The sequence below is a fragment of the Mustela lutreola genome, chromosome 2, assembly GCF_030435805.1.
Source record: "Mustela lutreola isolate mMusLut2 chromosome 2, mMusLut2.pri, whole genome shotgun sequence".
Lineage (NCBI taxonomy): Eukaryota > Metazoa > Chordata > Mammalia > Carnivora > Mustelidae > Mustela > Mustela lutreola.
Genome location: NC_081291.1, coordinates 156,203,084 through 156,223,553, shown reverse-complemented (window position 1 = coordinate 156,223,553; position 20,470 = coordinate 156,203,084). Strand labels below are relative to the sequence as shown.

The following is a 20,470-nucleotide window of genomic DNA, read 5'->3' as shown; positions in this document are numbered from 1 at the left end:
ATTAAAAACAAAACAAAACAAAAACCATTCACCTAGACTCCACAAAACATTAAAAAGAAAGAGATCTTAAGAGCAGGCAGATAATCATATCAAAAGTATAAGCAAAAAAAAAAAAAAAAAAAAAAAAAGAAAGAAAAAAGCAATAAGGTTTAAGGGAAAAATTTTAATTTCATGCATCAAAAAACATTATCTGCAAAGTAAAATGGCCATCCCCAGAATGGGAGAAAATATCTGTAAATCATATAAATATATGATCAAAACCCAAAATATATGGAGAACACCTAAAACGCAACAACTAAAAAACAATCTGATTCAAAAATGAACAAAGGACTTGTACAGACCTCCAAAGAAGATATAAAAATTGTCAAGCACATGAAAGGACACTCAACATCACTAATCATTAAAGAAATGCAAAATAAAACCATGGTGAGGTACCACCCTCCACCCATTAGGGTGACCACTTAAAAAAAAAAAAAAGGAAACAACACAGAAAGTATTGTGAGGATGTAAAAAAAAACCCAAAAAACAAAACTGGAACTCTTCTGCACTACTGGTAGGAATACAAAGTGGTCTCTGGAAAACGGTATGGAAGTTCCTCAAAAAAAGAGAAGTAAGATTATATGATCCAGCAATTCCACTTCTGGGTATATACTCAAAAAAACTGAAAGGAGAGTCTCACAAAGATATTTGCATACCCATGCTCACAGCAGCATTCAAAGTAGCTAAAATTTGGAAGTAACCCAAGTGTCCATCAAAAGATAAATGGTCAAGCAAATTGTGGCAGATTGCTATGATGGAATATTATTCAGCCTTTAAAAAGAAGGAAATTCTGTCACGTGCTACAACATGTATGAACCTTGAAAACTACACCAAGTGAAATAAGCCAGTCACAAAAGACATACACTGTATGATTCTACTTACAGGACTTACATGACTATTCAAAGTAGTCAAAATCATAAAAGTAGAATAGAGGTTGTTGGGGGCGAAGGGGAGGGGAGAAGGGGGAGATACTGTTTAATGAGAAAAGAGTTTCAGTTTTTCAAAATGAACAGAGTTCTGGAGATGGTGGTGATTGTAGCACAACAGTATGAATATACTTAACACTGAACTAACTGTACACTTAAAAATGGCTAAGATCAGGGGCACCTGGGTGGCTCAGTGGGTTAAAGCCTCTGCCTTCAGCTCATGTCATGATCTCAGGGTCCTGGGATTGAGTGCTGTGTCAGGCTCTCTGCTCAGCAGGCCTGCCTCTCTGCCTACTTGTGATCTCCGTCTGTCAAATGAATAAATAAAATATTTTTAAAAATGGCTAAGATCATAAACTTTATGTTATATGTACCTGACCACAATTATAAAAAAAAAAAACGAGAAAAATCAGAGAGAAAAACAAAGGAAAGACAACTAGACTGCAGAGGACTTCTAGACAACATTAAAAGCAAAAACACTGTGAAGTAAATTTTTAAGGTGCCAAGTAAGGGAAAATAATAGCAAGCTAGAATTTTAAACTATTTTTCAAAATAAGGGTGAAATAAACACATCTTCCATTGGTTTACCTTTATAGACATTCAATAAAGAGACATTCAAAAAATATAATTCAGGAAAATGGAAACTAAACTGAAAATGCAAAAGAAAGAGGAAAAGAATTAAAAAGAAATGAGTATATATAAATGAACATCATCTGTACAGTAGCTATACTGAATAATTTTAGAAAATGAAAAATGGGGGACAGAAAACAGGAGGAAATATAGCCTGGACAAAAATACTGTGAGAAGGGAAAAGCTTGATCAGAATTAAAGAATTCTATGGGCCTGGTGTTATTTAGGAAATATTGGGTTAAATTAAATATAATCCCTAAAAATATAAAGACAACCACTGAAAGTATAAAACAATCATCAAAAGCACACAGGAAAGAACAGAAGCAGCACAGAATGAGGGGCACCTGGGTGGCTCTGTCAAATGGGTGTCCCAACTCTTTGTTTCAGCTAAGGTCATGTTCTTGAGGTTGTGGGGTTGAGCCCTGCATGGTTCTCAAAGTTCTGCAGAGTCTGCTTGAGATTCTCCTTTTCCCTCTGCTCTTCCCCCACCTCTAAAAATACATCTAAAAACAAGCAGCACTGAAAAAGCAGTATACAGAGATAGTAAAAATAAATATAAATTCATAAATAAACTCATTAGTTAAAAGACTTGACACATCAGGCTTAAAATAAACAACAAAATCCAACTGTTCTTTGCAAGAAACGTATCAAAAACATACCTTCAGAGAAAGTAACAGAACAAAATCAGAAAGACAGTGTGACTCTATAAATAGACAAATGGTCTGTATAAGAGCATTACAGAGGATAAAGAGGATATGATTAAAGGTTCTTTTCAGCAGGAAGACAAATATTCTAAATTTGAAAGTATTTTATAACGTAGTCTACAAATGTTAAGGCAAAAAATTACAAACATACAAGTAGAAGCTGAGAAACCTACCATTATACAAGAAGATTTTAACACATATCTCTTAGTAATGATGAGCCAAATAGACAAAAAAGAAAAGTCAGTAAAGGTATATAAAATTTCATCAACAAATTAGTAAGTTTGATCTAAGATACATATATGGAAACCTGTCCCCCAAATAAAAGAATACACATCTCTTCCAAAGTACTCTCTTCTAAACAACACGTTGTTTGATGAGGTCAGCATAACCTCTACACCAAAACCAGGCAAGAACAGAACAATGTTAAATTACAGTTGAATTTAACTTATGTATAGCAGCAGCAGCAGCAACAACAACAACAACAAAAATACAAAAACAAAAATCAGTAAGTAGTAGGATTATAATGGTAGAGACAACTCAATAGCAAAGATGAAATACCTAAGAACAGATTACAAGAAATGTAAAAAACTTACACAAGTTTTAGGTATGAACTGAAAACATCTGTTTACACAAAGCCTATAAATGAATGTAAATGAATAATTTTAATTATTCACACAGAAAGTGTGAATAAACCCAAATGTCCACCAACTAATATGAATGGATAAACACAATGTGGTACAGTCACACAACAGAGTATTATGGCGATGGAGTACTAATACATGTTACAGAAGTAAAAACCTACAAAATACTATGCTAGCTATAAGAAGCCAGTCACAAAAGGTCACATGTTGTATGATTCAATCTATAGGAAATATTCAGAGTAGGAAAATCTATAGAAACATAAAGTAGATATGTTGTCAAGGGCAGGAGAGAGAAGGGGATGGGGAGTACTATTAATGGAAACATCATTTTTTCCTGGGGTGATGAAAATGTTTTGGAATTAGGTAGTGGTGACTGTTGCACATATCTGGAATATATGAAAGATGGCTGAGTTGTACAGTTTAAAAGGTAAATTTTTTAATGTGAATTATCTCTCTCAATAAAAAAAACCTTTAAAAAAAACCTATTTGAGGAAATTTTTTTAAAACTCCTAAAAGACAGTAAAGACATGAACAATGGAAAGATATATCCTATTCTTGGGTAAGACAACTGCACATTATAAAGATGTAAATTCTCCCTAATTTTACACATTCAATGTAATCCCCCCAAAAATACTAACAAGCCATTTTATGAGGTGAGACAAGTTGATATTAAAGTTGGTATAGAGGGGCGCCTGGCTGACTAACTCAGTAGAATACGTGACTTTTGACCTCAGGGTCTTACGTTCAAGCTCCCCAGTGGATATGGAGCCTGCTTAAAACAAACAAACAAACAAACAAAACCAAAAACAACAACAAAAAAACAAACTGGGGCACCTGGGTGGTTCAGTGGGTTGAGACTCTGCCTTTGGCTCAGGTCATGATCCCAGGGTCCCGGGATCGAGTCCCACATTGGGCTCTCTGCTCAGCAGGGAACCTGCTTCTCCCTCTCCTTCTACCTGCCTCTCTGCCTATTTGTAATCTCTGTGTGTCAAATAAATAAATAAAATCTTTTAAGTAAAAACTACACAAAATAAAGTTGATATGGAAAACATTCAAGAATAACCAAGAAAGTACCAAAAAAATATGGAAACAGCCTTACCAGACATTAAAAATACTATATAGTTTCTGTAATTAAAATATTGTGGTACAGATGCATGAATAGACTAACAGGTCAGTGACACAATACAGAAGTCCAGAATTAGACCCAAATATATATGAAAATTTTGTATCTGACAAAGGTGGCATCTCTAATCACTGAGTAAAGGTGGACTTTTTTCCCAGATGACTTTTAAAATTGTGGTAAAAAACATACAACATGGGCACCTGGGTGGCTCAGTGGTTTAAGCCGCTGCCTTCAGCTCAGGTCATGATCCTGGGATCGAGTCCCACATCGGGCTCTCTGCTCGGCGGGGAGCCTGCTTCCTCCTCTCTCTCTCTGCCTGCCTCTCTGCCTACTTGTGATCTCTCTTTGTCAAATAAATAAATAAAATCTTAAAAAAAAATACAACATAAAATTTACTATCTTTTTGTTTTCTTTTTTTTAAGTAGGCTCCACACCCAACCTGGGCTCATCCCAAGACCAACATTTGCATGCTTGGGGTGCCTGGGTGGCTCTATCAGCTGAGCATCCAACTCCTGATCTTGGCGCAGGTCTTGATCTCAGGGCTGTGCATTCAAGCCTTCAAGTGAAGCTAGGCTTCAATTCAGGTGAAGACTACTTAAAGATTACTTAAAAAGTTAAGACTACTTAAAAAGTTGCATGCTCTATAAATTGAGCTAGTAAGGTAACCCTAAAACTTAGTATCTTAACCATTTTTTAGTGTAAAGTTTAGCAGCATCAAGTATATTCACATTTCATGTAACTTATCTCCAGAACTCTTGTCATCTTGAAAAACAAATTCCATAACCATTAAACAGTTACTCCACGTATTCCCATCCCCCAGCTCCTGAGAACCACCATTCTACTGTCTCTACGATTCTGACTACTTTAAGTAGAATATAAGTAGAATCATACAGTATTTATCTGTTTGAAACTGGCTTATTTCACTTAGTATAATGTCCTCAGGATTCATCCATGTTATGGTATGTGTCAGAACTTTCTTCCTTTTTTAAGTCTGAATAATATTTTTTTGTATGTGTAAGTCACACTTTGCTTATCCATTCTTCTGTTGATGGTCACATGGGTTGCTTCCACCTTCTGTAAACATGGGTACACAAATACCTCAAGATTCTACTTCTTTTTTTTTTTTTAAAGATTTTATTTATTTATTTGACAGAGAGAAATCACAAGTAGATAGAGAAGCAGGCAGAGAGAAGGGGGGGGGAAGCAGGCTCCCTGCTGAGCAGAAAGCCTGATGTGGGACTCGATCCCAGGACCTTGAGATCATGACCTGAGCCGAAGGCAGTGGCTTAACCCACTGAGCCACCCAGGCACCCAAGATTCTACTTCTTTTAAAAGATTTTATTTGAGAGAAAGAGTCTGTGTGTACATGTATATGAGCGGAGGGAGGGACAGAGAGAGAGAAAATCTCAAGCAGACTCTGTGTTGAGTGCAGAGCGTGATGCAGGGAGGGCTCAATCTCATGACCCTAAGATCATAACCTGAACCAAAACCAAAGGTCAGATGCTTAACTGAGCCACCCAGGCACCCCAAAACTCCACTTTTTTTAAGTATATACCCAGAAATGGAATTGCTGAAACATATGGTAATTCCATTCTTAATTTTCTGAGGAACTTCCAAACTGTTCTCCATGGTAGCTGCTGTTCCATTTCATGTTCCCACCAACACAGTGTTCCAATTTCTCCACATTCTTGCCAACACTATTTTTTTCTCTCTCTCTCTCTCTTTTTTTTTTTTTATAGGTGCCATCCTAAAAAATGTGAGGTGATTATCTCTTGTGATTTTGATTTGCATTTTCCTAGTAATTAGTGCTTTGAGCATGTTTTCATATGCTGGTTTGCCATTTGTATATCTTCTTTGGAGAAATGTCTACTCGAGTCCTTTTCCATTTTTCAATCAGGTTGGTTAGTTGTTTTTTGGAAGAATTTCTTTATATACTCTAGAATTAACTCCTTAAGAGATATATGATTTACAAATCTCCCATTCCACAGGTTGTCTTTTCACTCTGTTGATGGTGTCTTTTGATGCAGAGAAGTTTTAAATTCTGATGTAGTCCAATTTACCTATTTTTACTTTTGGCACTTACGCTTTTGATATCAGGTTCAAGAAATCTTTTTAAAAAATATTTATTTATCTATTTATTTAAGAGAGAGAGAGCAGGAGGGGCAGAGAGAGAGGGAGAAAGAAATCTCAAGCTGACTCCACACTGAGTGCAGAACCCCATGTGGGACTCAATCTCAAAACCCTGAGATCATGACCTGAACCAAAATCAAGAATCGACGCTTGAACAAATACAGTACCGCCTTGGTGCCCCGGTCCAAGAAATCTTTATCAAATTCAATGTCATGAAGTTTCTTCCTTACTTTTTCTTCTAAGAGTTGTGTAGTTTTACTCTTAAACTGATTCATCTTGAGTTAATTTTTATGTATGGTATAAAGAAAGGTCCATATTCATTCGTTTTCATGTGGATATCCAGTTTCCCCAACATCATTTGTTGAAAAGGCTGCCACTTCCCCATTAAAGGGTCTAGACACCCTTGTTGAAAATCAACTGCCCATATATGCAAGGGTTTACTCTGGACCATTATATTCCATTGATTAACTGTCTGACTACTGAAGCTTTGCAATAAGTACTGAAACTGAGAAGGGTGAGTCCTATAGCTCTGTTCTCTTTCAAAATTGTTTTGGCTACTTAGGTTCCCTTGAGATTCTATATGAATTTGAGGATGGATTTTTCTATTTCCATAAAAAACATCACTGGGATTTTGATAAGGACTGCATTGAATCTGTACATCATTTTGTGTCTTTTAACAATATTAAGTTTTCCAATCCATGACCAGGTTGTCCATTTGTGTCTTCTTTAATTTCTTTCAGCAATGTTTTGTACCTTTCAGTGTAGTAGTATACCAAGTATCTCGTTCTTTTTCAAGCTATCCTAAATGGAATCTTCTTAATTTCCTTTAAAATTGTTCACTGTGTAAGTGTACAGAAATGCAACTGATTTTTTATTTTTTATCCTGCAACTCTGCTGAACTTATCAGTTTTAACAGGTTTTTGTATACAAAATCTTTAGGATTTTCTACATATAAGATCTTATTGTCTAATTAGAGGCCACTTTGCTTCTTTTTTCCAATTTACATGTCTTTTATTTCTTTCTCTTGCCTAATTGCTCTAGCTAGAAATTCCAGTACTATGTTAAACAGAAGTGGTAAATGCAGACATCCCTGTCTTATTTCTGAACTTAAAAGAAAAACTTTTATTTAAGATTTATTTGAAAGAGAGAGAGAAACAGACAGAGGGCACATACACTGCACAAGCAGAGGGGCAGAGGGAAAGAATCCCAGGCAGACTCCCTGCCTAGCACAGAGCCCCACGTAGGGCTCAATTCCATGACCCCGAGATCACAACCCAAGCCGAAATCAAGAGTCTGACGTCCAACTGACTGAGCCACCAGGTGCCTCTAGAAGAAAAGCTTTTAGTCTTTCACCACAGAGTATGATGTTAGCTGTGGGCTTTCCATATATGGCCTTTATTATGTCGAGATAGCTTTGTTCTGTTCTTAGTTTGTCGAGTGTTTTTGTCAAAAAAGAGTGCTGGATTCCCTCAAATGCTTTTCTGTACCAGTTAAAAAGATGAACTTTTTAATAAAAAGTGCTAGGTAGCCATTTTGAAAAAGATAAAATTAGAGCCATATCTCACTCCATATGCCAGAATAAATTCCTAAGGATTAAAGATCTGGATGTAAAAAAATGAAGCTAGGCATCCATCAACTTAACCAAGTGGCCAAGTAAACATCACTAATGATAAAATATATTGACATGATTAACCCTTTGATATGATGTTCTGTGAAAGAAAGACACATTATTCTTTGTGGTATTTTTTATCAAAAATGCATAACTGCACTTCTATGAGATAACAATGGACAAACCCTAATAGAGGACATTCTGAAAAATACATAATCAGTACTCTTCAAAAGTGTCAAAGTCATGCAACAAAGAAAAACTGAAGACTGTTAGGCAAAAGAGAAGACTAAATAGAAGTAACAACTAAATGCAATGTGGGGGGCAACTCTCTTGGGTCCCCTCCATCTTCGGGAGCTTTGTACTATCACTCAATAAACTTTGTACTGTGGCTCAATAAAAAATAAAAAAAATGCAATATGGGAACCTGCACAGGATCTTGGACCAGGAAATGTCATTAGTGAAAAAGCTGATGAAATTCAAATATGGTCTGTAGTTTGGCTAACAATATCATACCAATGTTAGTTTCTTACTCTTAATAATTATACTACAATTATATAAAACGTTAACATTAGGGGAAATGGGCTGAGGGACATAATTAAACTCTCTCTACAACTTTTACAACTTTCCTATAGTTCTAAAATTAGTTCAAAATAAAAAGTTTTTTTTTTTTTAAGAAACAGAGCAATAATTATACCATTAAGAGTGATAACCATCAGGGGCGCCTGGGTGGCTCAGTGGGTTAAAGCCTCTGCCTTTGGCTCAGGTCATGATCCCAGGGTCCTGAGATGGAGCCCCGCATCAGGCTCTCTGCTCAGCAGGGAGCCTGCTTCCTCCTCTCTCTCTGCCTGCCTCTCTGCCTACTTATGATCTCTATCAAATAAATAAATTAAATTAAATTAAAAAGTGATAACAATCAAAAGGACTAAAAGTAGATGTGGTTATGGTTATTTACCAATCCGTGCTCTTAGAAGTTAGGGTAGTTCTCTAGAAGCATTCATGACTGCAAAGGGATTCTATGGTACTGGTAATGGTCTGTTTCTGGATCTAGGGTGCTGGTTACACAGCTGTTATTTAGTTAGTGAAAATCTGTGCAATTTTAAAAATCTACCACTTTTCAATAAAAAGTGCAGTTAAAAAAAAAAAAAAAAACCAAGAGTTTAACTCTGGAGAATGGGACTAAAAATATGAAGAGAATCTTTCTCTTAAAAAATTTTAAAATTGGGGCACCTGGGTGTTTCAGTCATTAGGCAGCTGCCTTCAGCTCCAATCATTATCCCCAGGTCCTGGGACTGAGCCCCCCACTGGACTCCCTCCCTACTCTGCCGCAAGCCTGCTTCACCCTCTCTCACTCCCCTGCTTGTGTTCCCTCTCTTGCTGTCTCTCTCTCTCTGTCACATAAATAAATAAAATCTTTAAAAAAAAAAAAAAGAAAAGAAAAATTTTAAATTGATAACAGCCAAATATTAATACAAGAAGCCAAAAAGACAAACCTGCGACCCTAAGCCCAGAAGAATCCAGAAAGCACAACTGACCTACTTTATTTCCTTATCCTTACCTACCTGATCTCCTGGAACACACTCTTAAGACAAAGAATAGATAAAATAGGAAGAGTCTTAATAAGGAATATTGGATACAGTAAGATTCACACACAGGAACCACTAGAAAACATAAACTGTGAGAACTTCCAATCCTGGACATAGAAATAATACCAAACACAGACTGGTTACTTAAAATAGATGTAGATTAACTATGTAAAATTCATCAAAACTGCTTTAGCCACAACACAAAAACTGCTTCATATTCTGCCTATTGTTCTAGGAAGCCTAATAAATATCTAGATGATAGGCTGAGGATTATTATTCTACCCTTGAAGTAGTTAAGATGATAAAAAAATAATCAGAGAAGTTTTACGTAAAAGTAAATCAAATTGATGTAATAGTTTTCTGTTTTCTTTGAAGGCCAATCTGAGTCAAACTGATTCTTTCCAGAGTGAAATACTGGAGTGAGTTTTACAGAAACAGGAATAAGTACTAAATAAGTCAGAGAGTTTCAATATTAAGATAACACAGATAGCCAGTCTGAGTTCCCTTCAGCAGTTTGATCGAATGCTTCATTATATGCCTAGAGTTAAAGGCGAAGAGGGAAAAAAAAATCATTCTGTGCTAAATATTCTACTTTGATGAAGATATGCACCATCAATCTTACTTTTAAATACACTTACTGGGATGCCTAGATGTCTCAGTTGGTTAAGCCGCTGCCTTCGGCTCAGGTCATGATCTCAGGGTCCTGGGATCGAGTCCCGCATCGGGCTCTCTGCTTGGCAGGGAGCCTGCTTCCTCCTCTCTCTCTCTCTCTCTGCCTGCCTCTCTGCCTACTTGTTCTCTCTCTCTGTCAAATAAATAAATAAATAATCTTTAAAAATAAATAAATAAATAAATAAATAAATGCACTTACTTTCTTGTTACCTATTCAATTTCCCACACATAAACTGAACTGGCCACTGCATCTGTGACTGTGAAATACATCGTACTCCTGCTCTGTGACTAACAATAAACACTGTCACTGTTATCTGCAATTATATTTTTATTCTTCTTACTTTCTGGAAATACTTTTAGCCTTTTTCTCTTCTCTCATCCCAACATCAAGACTTTACATCATTTCATTAAATTCATTTTTCTTTTAGGCTACATGTATTTAATTTTTGAACAATTCAAAAGGACATGTGACACATAATATAGACCTTAAAATAACATAAAATTATTCATGTAACAAAGAAGTTAGGTTAATGCCTTATCTAAGTATGTACTCATTTTCATTTGCAGCAAACCCATCAGTATAATAGATTCACACAGTTCATAATCATGATTAACCAATTAACTGAAATACAGCTGAATGTAAGATAGCACATACATTACACAGAAACTATTTTTTAAATTAGTAAACAGTGATGCAGTAAAAGGATTATCAGTCAAAAACAATGGCTAATTTTCAAATTACTCACTCACTTATATTTGGATGAATTCACAACACTCCAGAAAAACAGAAACTCTACTGGAAAGATCAATAAGGAAGAAGCCATAAAGACCGTTGGGTTCTAAGATGAATGTTCAAGTCCCAGGACAGTATTTTAGTAAGGCAATATAGTGAACTGACTAGCACTAGAGTCATATAGATTCATGTTTCAGCCCTAGCTCTGCCATTACTGCCTTTCTGATCCCAGTAAAGTAACTTGTGTCCTCATCTGTAAAATAAAAAGCATTAAACATACATCCTACACTTTGGGGGAGAATTAAGTGAGATCCTTATCACATAGTAGGTGCTGGGTAAAGTAAGCCATTATAAATTCATAATGAATACAAAATATTCAGACCGTGGATCTTTATCTTCTTACTTAATCCTAGAAAATATATTGCGATCTTTTACATTTTGCAGATTATGGAGGAATGGTCTTATAAATAGGATTCCATTTTTTCAATGAGCTACTTATATCAATAAGATCTCTTATTTTCTTTACTAGTTCTCTCTTACATCTCTCTTGGAATTTCTTTGTTATGAGAAAGAAGTGTTTTGTTGTAGTGACCCCTTCCTAAAAAGTCATTTACTTAATATTAATTTCATATGTCTTTGCTTAGCATTTCAGTTTCTTGAAACTTATCACTTAATGTCAAAAGAGGAAATTCAATTGTTTTGAACTCTTTCCCAACTTCAACTCATCTACAAAACTAGTAACTCAAAACAGATCTTCCTTAGAATTGTAGTATCTAACAGTCCTGATTATCCCAAGATTACCACTGGATCTGATACAATAACAATAAAAGAAAATAATTCGATTCAGGAAGAGAGAATACTTTAGTAGCTATTTTTACAATAACTGTGATATAGTATGTCTGGAATAGTATGAATTTAATGGCAAGTTTAGTCAGAATGTTAACATTAGTAAATATTTTATTGCTTTTCATACATAATGATCTTATTTTTTTTTTTTTTTAAGATTTTATTTATTTGACAGAGAGAGATTACAAGTAGGCAGAGAGAGAGAGAGAGAGAGAGAGAGGGAAGCAGGCTCCCTGCCGAGCAGAGAGCCCGATGCGGGACTCAATCCCAGGACCCTGAGATCATGACCTGAGCCGAAGGCAGCGGCTTGACCCACTGAGCCACCCAGGCGCCCATAATGATCTTATTTTTCATGCTGATTTTCAGTTTATATTTCTTGCGATGACTGCACAGGTAATACATTCTGTTGCCTGTAAATACTGATTTGTCCAACTTAAAAATACATAATCAGGGACGCCTGGGTGGCTCAGCTGGTTAAGCGGCTGCCTTCAGCTCAGGTCATGATCCCAGCGTCCCGGGATCGAGTCCCGCATCGGGCTCCTTGCTCAGCCAGGAGCCTGCTTCTCCCTCTGCCTCTGCTTACCACTCTGTCTGCTTGTGCTCACTCTCGCTCCTCTCTCTCTGACAAATAAATAAATAAAATCTTAAAAAAAAAAATACATAATCATTATGCTCACAAAATTTTCTACTTATCAAGATATTATAGCTTAAAAATATTAATTAGTGCAGAATTACTTATCTGACAGGTTTTCCAAATACTTACTAACCTAAAAGTCACTTTATTGACCACCATTTCTTAGTTGTATGTGTTCTGAGCGAAACTGCTTATCACCACCACCTTTCTCTCCTTTGAACAGCATTTAATAAATCCTTTTCTTTTACAGGTAGTTTTATATTACCATCACAATTTCAAGGATGCTGTGAAGAAAAACTTAACAAATTGATTTTTAAGTGTCCACTCTCGTGTGAACTGTAAAAGAGAAGTTAGTGCCTCCGGTATTTTGGTTTTTTGGTTTTTCTGAAGGCAGCACCTCATTGTATGCTTCAAATGATGGAGCCTTTGAGAAAGTGGGAATAGGTTTACATAACTACTTTTATGTTTTTATTTATTGTTAATTTTCACTTTTATTTACCTTTTTATTGAAGTATAGTTGACACAATGCTAGATTAGTTTCAGGTATATAACATCGTGACTCAACATCTCTATACGTTATGCTATGCTCACCACAAGTGCAGCTACCATCTGTCACCATACGACACTATTACACTTCCACTGACCATAATGTCTCTGCTGTACCTTCATCCCCATGATTTAACTCATTCCTTAACTAGAGGCCTGTATCTCCCACTCCCAGTTTCACAGCTTTCTGCCCAGGCTCCCAGCCCCCTTCGGCAACTAGTTTCGATTAAACATTTTATGTTGGCAGTTTTGAAATATGTACTAATTCCCACATTTATAGGTTTGCTATTTTACAATTTGATTTAACTTAACTAGGACTGAAGTGGTCCCCTTAACAAACTCATTCTTCAGTAATAACATACTTAGCTCTTTTTTTAAGTACCACAAAATCTGTTAAAAATTATTGTGTTTTTGAGTGTTTAAAAAAAAAAAAAAGATTTTTCATTCTCCAAATCGTTTCCTCTATTCTATCTTTCCCTGCACTAGCTTCCCCCCCAACCCCCAGAGCAAAAGAAAGCTTAAGCAGGGTTGGGGTGGGGGGAGGGGCCGAGGGAGAGAGAAAATCTTAAACAGGCTCCATGCCCAGCAGAGAGAGAGAGAGAGTGGAGCACAGACTGAACTCGGCAGGGGTTGGATATTACAACCCTGAGATCACGACCTGAGTCAAAATCAAGAATGGGACGCTTAACTGACTGAGCCACCCAGGCACCCGTCCCTGCACTTAGAATTTTTGAAGGGCTAAAGTTATGTAATGTTCCTTTGTCAACTCTGTGCCTCACAGAGTGCCTATAACATAGTAAGCACTCCAGTATCCATCTACAGAGTGACTCACTCGAAGACCAGCTGGTGGGAGGCACTGTCTCTCCATGCTTATCTGACTGATGGTTCCTATTATCCCTAAGAATGAGGAAGGTTAAAGGGGTGAGGTGGTAAGGGGTTTGAATTTAAAAGGACAGTAAACAGAAAAACTAAGGGAGATGGAAAGTACTGAAAATTAAAAATCTAATTAAATCATTACAGATTATTCCAATGGGGAAGAAAAGATTTTAAAGAAATCCATAGATTTTAAAAGCAAAGATGACTCTGGCTGTAATGCTTAAGCATTAAAAACAGAAAAAGATTAGAGGGTAGGTCAACGGGAAGCCATTACTGCAGGGGAGAGAAGAATGGAGGCAGGCCCAGACTACGTTAACAGTAGGAACAGAGAGACACAGATGAGGATTACCTTTTTGCTTTAGGCATCTCTATTAAGAAAATTCTCTCAGATCACATGGGGTGAAACAAACACTGGTATTCTGTGTAAAAGGGCATTTAATAAATTTAATCAATGAATTAATGAAAACCAAAGCTCAACATAAATGAAAAGATTAGACAGAATTCCTAACTGTTCCAAGCAAACCTTCAACAAGGTATGCAGCTCCAGATGGAATTTCCACATAGCTGCTGGCAACTGTTCAGAAACTATGGCAGGCAGGAGAGGTTGCCATAAGGCTAAAGACAGGATATATGTAAGAAAAAAAAAAGAGACAGAAGATTCTGTCAACCTTTTTTCTTTAGATTTTATTTATTTATTTGACAGAGAGAGAGGGATCACAAGTAGGCAGAGAGAGGGGGGGAAGCAAGCTCCCTGCTGAACACAGAGCCCTATCCCAGGATCCTGAGATCATGACCTGAGCCGAAGACAGAGGCTTAACCCCCTGAGCCACCCAGGCGCCCCTCCTGTATATTTATACTGTCCAATGTAGTGTTAATTAGGGACATATAATGATAGAGAACTGGCTCTTTTCCTGACAGTTACTGAACTGATAGGATTTTTTAGTAGTATATAAAATCATCTGGTAGGATTTTTTTTTTAAATGAAGTACATAAAGTTACCCAACTTTTAGGAAGGCAATTGTTAAAATTTCTTGCATATTTCTTGTGAAAAATTGGAAATATTTGAGGTGAATAATGCTAACTTAGCGGGATTTCTAACTGTCTGAACAATATGAGCCAAATAATTGAGTTTTTCTAATCAACCTTAAAAGAGGTCTCTAGCAGAGCCAACCTCTGTTCTTAGCCCTGCCTAGTCAACATTTTAGTAAGATATGCATGAAGGCAATGTCAGCATTATCAAACGTATAGTTTATCAAATCTATGGTTAAAAAAATAAGCCCATATTTATCATATAACCAAATCAGTTTTTTTTTTTTTTTTAAAAACTCAACAGAATGGAACCAATCTGACAAGATAAAATTTAACATGGATAAATATAAAGTTCTACCCCCAAAAAAAATCCTATTAAAGAACTGGGAGAACACAGACAGACAACTCAAGAATTTTAGTTGACTACAAAATCAGTAATAATGGGTAATGTATGCAGCACTTAAATGCCAGGGGCCATTCTAAATGCTTTACATAATATGTTGAATTACAATCCTATGAGACAGGTACTACTATAAACCCCGTTTTAGGAGGGGCCCCGGGTGGCTCAGTTGTTAAGTGTCTGCCTTCAGTTCAGGTCATGATCTTGGGATCCTGGGATCGAGTGGCGCCCTGGGCTCCCTGCTCTGTGAGCCTGCTTCTCCCTCTCCCTGCAACTCCCCCTGCTATGCTCTCTCTCTGCCAAATAAATAAATAAAACCTTTTTTTAAAATGCAGTAAATTAAAAAAAAAATTTACAGATGAGAAAACTGCAGCCAAAAAAATGTTTACATAATTTACCCAAGGTCACCCAGCTGATAAGCTATAGAGCTAGGATTTAAACCCAGGCAGGCTAGCTCCAGAGTCTGTCTTCTTAGCCAGGACATTATTATGAATTAACAGGGCAATATGGTTGCCAAAGAAGCAAATCTTTTCTTAAAGTACATGTTTTAAAATCAGAGAGGTTACTTATGGTCTTCTCTACTGGTTAATATCTCTGGGTACCACATTTTAAGAAAAGTATGGATGAACTGAAAAAAATGCACATATAAGCCATCAGTAATGGAAAGACCCTCAAAGCAAAACAATAAAATCATCAGAAGAGTTTAAAGATGGAGAATATTTTGTCTAGAGAAGAATTAATGGAATACAATAAGTATCTCAAAAAATCTGAAAACCTGCTTATGGAAAAGACAGAACAAGAACTAGTGACGATGGAATTTCTGGTTCAGCAAAGGAAATCACATACCCAAACACCGAATGTCCAAATACCTATGCCTCAGAAACTAGATAACTCCGAATCTTCTCTCCAGAAAAAAATACACAAATGCATATAATTTTGCATCCTGTTATAAGAATTCAGAAATCTACTTTTAAATCCATTCATGCCCCACCCCTACAGTAAGATGTCTCAGATCAAAATGGAAAGGATTCAAATATGAAAAGGCAAGTATATATAATAATCTTTTAAATTTATTACAACTTATAATTCTATGACTTAAAAAACTCAACTCTATGCTTTCTAGTTTCTCCTGAGATCCATTATGATACATTTTGCAGTAAGTCTAAAATATGATGATAAAGAAAAAAAGTGAAGTAAAATTTGCCAATTGACGTATACTGTGAGTAAATTCCTAGATAGTATGGCTTATTATTTAACCTTCAAAAGAAACATACTCAAGTTTAAAAATGAGATGCTGATGTACTGTACTACTCAACATCTAGTATAATACCCATATTAAGAATTTCCCTGCTCTGCTTTTAAAACTTCATTTTAAACTCTCCCTTCTTACCCTTTGTTCTGGGTTAACTGTTAAGATTGACAGACAAACAATAGACTAGAAGTCAGAATACTTAGGTTCTCATTTACTACCTTTACTATGAATTTAATTTTTGCTTAGTCTGTCTCCTCACCGTGTTCTAAACCTCTCAAGTATCTAAAAGGGCTTTAAAATGCTGTGGTGCAATGTGAAGATCATGCATTTTTTATAAAACATAAATTATCAACAGCAAGAAAACAAACCCAGTCTTTCTATCATTAAGAAAAAAAAATTTTTAAAAAGCAAAAGTACTTTCACATTTCAATACCTAATTCTAAAAAACAATATTTGAATCCTTTAGGGTATCTTTTAGTGTATAATTCTCATCCACAAATGCTTCTCCCATTAAGCATAAACATCTATACATCCAATTTCAAGTTGTATTGAGAGCAACTCAGCTCAGACAGGTAAGATTTTTGGCTGCAAGGGGAAAACCTGAAAGTGCCAGTCGGACTACACACTTAACAAGAGTTGGGGAAAAAGTTATGTGACTGCAGAATATGAAGTATTACACGCTTGAAAATTCTGCTTTCCCTCTTAAACAACTAGAAATAAAGAGAACTCAAAACAAAGTTTGGTAAGTGTTGGGCCTTTATTAAATATAGGTGCCACACTGCTGAAACTGCAACTGTACAGCCAGAACAGAGCTAGAGACACCATGTCTGCCAGTAGACTAGACTCCAGTTCCAGGCACAAGATGTTCTAATAAATAACAAAAGCATTCAGAGCCAGTACACAAGGGTGATAGAATCCCAGGTCTACACATTTGATTTTTCTCCTGGTGTTATGTGAGAATAGGCACTACTATTAAAGACTGATTATAGTAACAGGATAGAGATAAAGCTTTAGCTAAATTATATGCTAACCAAGGAAATGAGAAAGCAACATGCAATGTCAGATCAACTAAATTATTTTATATTTCATTTTGAACACAGATTGGGTCAGGACTACAGTGTAAAGAGAACAGATGAATAACTTTATATTTACTAGGTGAAGATAATTTCAAACCATTACGAGAAAAGAAGAGTGGCCCAGAAAAAAATTAGGCTATAGAAGTCAAATGAAAATATATAAAACTAAGATTTAGGGGAAAAGGGGAAGGAAGAGAATGAGCTACTGACTTACTAAAAAGAGAGCACATAAGTGGGACAGGGAGTCTGAGCCCTCTGAGATAGAACGAGGAAGAGAAACGTATCAAAGGCTCAAAGGGAGCATCGAGAGTAAATATGAAAAAGGATGAGCCTGTTAACTGTTTCAGAAAAAGAGAAACAACAATGCAGGGCACTTTTCTGAACCGGCATTCACGGCTGACTATAATAAAAATGCCTAACTCATGCAGAGCACTTAATATGCGGTGAGCGAGGTTCCAAATGCGTTCCACAGACTGGTCCATTTGCTCCTCGAAATACCTGGAACAGGCAGTTACTATTTTACAGATTAAGACCCGAGACCACACAATCCAAGGTAACACAAGCTGGTACTAGAGGCTGAGCGCTCATCCACTTAGCTGAAGTGTGTTTCGGAAAGAGCCTACAAAACCTTTACACTTCTCTGTGGAGAGGCATCTTAGCTCTGGAATCTCTCAAGGGAGTGTGGGCCCCAAAAGCGATCCTCTACTTTAGGGAAAACTTCCCTTCTGCGGGATGTAAGATTCTCGGAAGCGCAGAACGCCCTGTTAACTCTGAAGTACACCTGGTAAAGACAGATGGAGGCGTGTGAGTCATGAACGGCGGAAAAGTCAGAAAACCAGCCTCAGAAGCCATCGCTGTGCCCTGAAGACCTGAACAGACCGAGAAAGTAGAGAGCAGCACTCCCTCTCTCCCACGAGGCGTGACACGGGGACCGAGCCTCCTCCCAATGTGCTGGGGGGGGGGGGCGCTCTCGGGTTTCCGACTCCCCCCCGCTCCCCCGACACTCAGGGGTTACTCGGCCAGGCCTGCGCGAACGCGTGGGAACAAACAGATGGGACCAGCGGTACCGAGGGGGCCCCAACGCGCAGGGAGGGAAACCTGCCCGGGAACACGAGGGGCCGGGTCCAGAGGCCCTCGACCAGCGGCCCCGCGCCCTCGCCCCGGACCTTACCGCCGTTCGGCTGCAGAGGACGAGGCTGCCACTCAGGGCGGTTCTTCCGAGCCTGGGGCGCGGCTTTGGCGCCGCCGCTCCTGTGGCGCCCGCGCTTGGCGGCGGCCGGGTCCCGGCGGATTCACACTAGGGGAAGGGGTGGGCGATCCGCGGCCTGCCCGGCGAGGCCCTGGAGTTCGAGGCCCGGGGACGCCGACCGTGCATGCGCCGGCGAGGCAGCCCAAAAAGGAAGGGTCAGAGCGCGCCCGCGTGCCGAGAAGCAGCGGCGGCTGCAGGCCGTCTCACAGATTGCCTCGTCCGCCCTCACCCAACCCAGCCGCGGCCCCGCTTCCCCCGCGCAAGCTTTGGCGGCGGAGCAGCACGGTGAGCTCCGATTGGCTCTCGGTATGCGTGACGTAAGGCGCCACACCCCACGGATTGGCCAGGTCGGCGGTGCGTGCAAGGAGTAAACAAACCCCGCCCCCAGGCCTCCCAAAGAGAGGAGGGGGCGGCGAGGTGAAGGGGCGGGACCTGAAGCGCTCAGCCCGGGTCTCCAGTGGCTTGCGGGAGCTTCTCAGTGGGTACCTCGCGGTGACCGGAGCCGTCCGCTTTCCAGCTGCCTGCGGTGCGGGCCGCAGGCCTGAGGCCTAAAATTTATAGACACGCCCATTCCCCATCCCTTACCCCGGGCTCGGGTCCGAATCTTCACTTTTCCATCCAACCCCATCCCCCAGAACCGAAGTAGGAAGACCCCATCTCTCTTGGGAGAAAAGGAACTAAGGCGGTTGTATCTGGGTCCCCAGGCCTTTGATGGGTCGCCCCCGGGGAGCAGCGGGGAGGAACGTGGGGACAAGTGACTTTGGGGCCACGTGTGGGCCACCCCGTAGTTAACTATCCGGAAAATGGGTTAGAGACCACTGGAGATGTGGTTCTTCAATACTCAGGCAAATAGGGCGCCTGGGTGGCTCAGTGGGTTAAGCTGCTGCCTTCGGCTCAGGTCATGATCTCAGGGTCCTGGGATCGAGTCCCGCATCGGGCTCTCTGCTCAGCGAGGAGCCTGCTTCTCTCTCTCTCTCTCTGCCTGCCTCTCTATCTACTTGTGATTTCTCTCTGTCAAATAAATAAATAAAATCTTTAAAAAAAAAAAATACTCAGGCAAATAAGATCCAAACCAGACCAGGTCACTGTGTCATTTGGAACTGAAGAGAAAATTGCGGCCCACGCCCCCAAATACCTATCCATTTTGTTCAAAATTAAAACATTTTGTCTCTTCAGTGCCTATGTGAAAAATCACGTATGAGCTTACATTCTAGGGAGTGGAAAAGAAAATGTGCAAAAGAAGTAAGCAAAATGCAAACTATCACATGACAGGTGCTATGGGGGGAGGGGGATGAGCAGAAAAGATCTTTGAGGGATGGCTTGTATTAAATAGGGTGCTTAGGGAAGGCGACAGAAAAGATGCCATTTAAGGAAATATCAAAAGGAAGTGAAGGAGGTGAGAGAGCACCTTTGGACTTTTCTCCCGGGTGGGGTGGAGAGACAATTTCTGCATAATTGTACATAGATAAACTCCTAGGAGTTCAAGAACGCCAAATGCAGTATTCTTTGGACTGATTCTAAAATGCAAAAGCCCCAGTGGAGTGATTACCATGCTTTTTCCAGTAACAAATCAATGGTATTTATTAAGTTTCCACAGAAATTTTGTTAAGGTTTCAAGTTAACGAATTCTTTTCATTCTAGGCACAATGAAACAAAAATGAGCAAGACAGGAAAAAAAAAAAAAGACAAAAACAACACCTCCACTCTCAAGTCTAGCAGGAGAAATGGATTGTAAACCACTTCAGTACAATGTGTAAACAACCATGACAGAC

At 38.6% G+C, this 20,470-nt stretch overlaps 1 protein-coding gene across 7 annotated transcripts in view; it reads right to left on the bottom strand.

Annotated features, from left to right (window-relative positions):
• Nucleotides 1-18,968, bottom strand: part of TFDP2 (transcription factor Dp-2) — a 175,494-nt gene extending 156,526 nt beyond the window's left edge. For all 7 annotated transcript variants that reach the window (XM_059163887.1, XM_059163886.1, XM_059163888.1 and 4 more), the window contains exon 1: nt 18,621-18,968. The gene's annotated coding sequence lies outside the window, so the exon portion shown is untranslated. The remainder of the gene's footprint in view (nt 1-18,620) is intronic.
• Between the last annotated feature and the right edge of the window lie 1,502 nt (nt 18,969-20,470).